Source organism: Microtus ochrogaster, chromosome 22 (assembly GCF_000317375.1).
Source record: "Microtus ochrogaster isolate Prairie Vole_2 chromosome 22, MicOch1.0, whole genome shotgun sequence".
Taxonomy (NCBI): domain Eukaryota; kingdom Metazoa; phylum Chordata; class Mammalia; order Rodentia; family Cricetidae; genus Microtus; species Microtus ochrogaster.
Window position 1 is genome coordinate 28,200,670 of NC_022023.1, and position 1,691 is coordinate 28,202,360.

The following is a 1,691-nucleotide window of genomic DNA, read 5'->3' on the forward strand; positions in this document are numbered from 1 at the left end:
TGGGTTAATTGCTCTCAAAAGAGAAAAAGATATAAATCTTTATAAATTCTGCAAAAAAATTATTAAAGAAATTAATTGCTAGAAACTTTTAAATTTCTGCGAACAATCTTTTTATTGGTCTTTCTTTTCTTTTCTTTTCTTTTTTTTTTTGGCTTGTTTTGTTTTTCCAGGCAGGGTTTCTTTGTGTAGCCCTGGCTATTCTGGAACTAGTCCTGTAGACCAGGCTGGCCTTGAACTCACAGAGCTTGCCTGCCTCTGCCTCCCGAGTGCTGGGATTAAAGACATGTGTCACCAGACATATTTACTTTGAGATATGGAACATGTTTTGTGCACAAAGCACAAATCTTGCTTTTGATTATACGAAACACTGAGAACGTGGTTCAATGCTGAGTTAATGCACATAGTTCCTTTTGTGAATGTTCTGCTTTTATAATACATGAATAAGGGATAAAAAAAGTTTCTAACAAAAAGGAAAGAAAAAGAACGTGTAAGTAAAATAATGAATTCAATCCATCTAACCTAGAGAGCATTGACACACAGCCTCCCTGACCCCAAACACGCTCATGATCCAATACCAGTATTCCCTACAGCTGGGGGAAATTCTCTAGCACAAAGTTAGCATCCCACTAGACACTGAGTAACTCCGAGTGGATTCTAAACATTAGGCTGGTGGTGAGAAGCAGGGTAGGCGCATGGCTACGCTAGCACACCATTATAAACCTGAGAGTCGTGAGTGGTGAGACAGGCTGTCTGCACTAACCTTGGTGTAAGCCCAGCTTTTCCCCAACTCGCTAGTCTATGCTATTTGTTCTCCCCAGCATCATTCTGCTTTTCCTTTATTAGTGTTTTCTTAGGGCTGTGAAGACAAGTGAGACGCCGGAATTTTCAAGAAGAACAAAGACTATTTTATTTACGTTGGCTTAAAACAACAATGACAAATATCAGAATGTTAAAGAAGGAAAGACAACGTTCATATTACTGATTTTTTTTTTCTTTTGAGCCACATTATGATTCTAGTGGGCAGTGGTAAGGATCTGAATTTTTGTTTGTTTTTGCAAATGTTTCACTATCAAATGCAGCTGTGGCATCTGGGTATGACATCATAGCTCTAATCTGGGCCTCCTTTCAGTGACGATCAAGAGAAAAGGACCCACAGCGGCCACCTGGGAGGGGAATGATGCCCTTTCAAAAGAATCTGCAGACTCCCATTTCACCTTCTGGGCACCTTTTGTGTAAGGACGGTGTGCTCCGGCTAAAGATGGACACTACTTTGTTCAAACTCGGAAGCAAATTTTCTGGGAGACTTTGAGCAAAATATTTGAGATGGTGTCCAAACTTAGGAAACTGAAGAGCCCTATCTGCCTGCAGGTTTTGAAGAAGTTACATAGGAGAGTTTTATTAGTATACTTTCTGTTACTGCAACAAAGTACCAGGGGCTGGGGAGCGTTATACAAGAAAGTGGTTTGTTTACATCGGTTCTGGAGGTTTCAAGACCAAGACACCAGCATCAACTCAGTTCTAGTAAAAGTCTAAGAGTAGATGGCATAGGTGTGGTGGAGTATGGTCAAAAGGGAGGAAACACGAACCAGAGAGCCAATGAGCACTCCAAGGACCAAGCTAGGTGCTGTAATAATTTTCTCTCTCAATAGGTAACTCGGGATCTCCTAAGAGCTACCTTAATCCCCACTGAG

The 1,691-nt window shown here is 40.9% G+C and overlaps 1 protein-coding gene across 9 annotated transcripts in view; it reads right to left on the minus strand.

Annotated features, from left to right (window-relative positions):
- The window catches only part of Apba2 (amyloid beta precursor protein binding family A member 2), a 209,174-nt gene that overhangs the window by 49,749 nt on the left and 157,734 nt on the right, over window positions 1–1,691 (minus strand). The gene's annotated exons all lie outside the window — the stretch shown is intronic.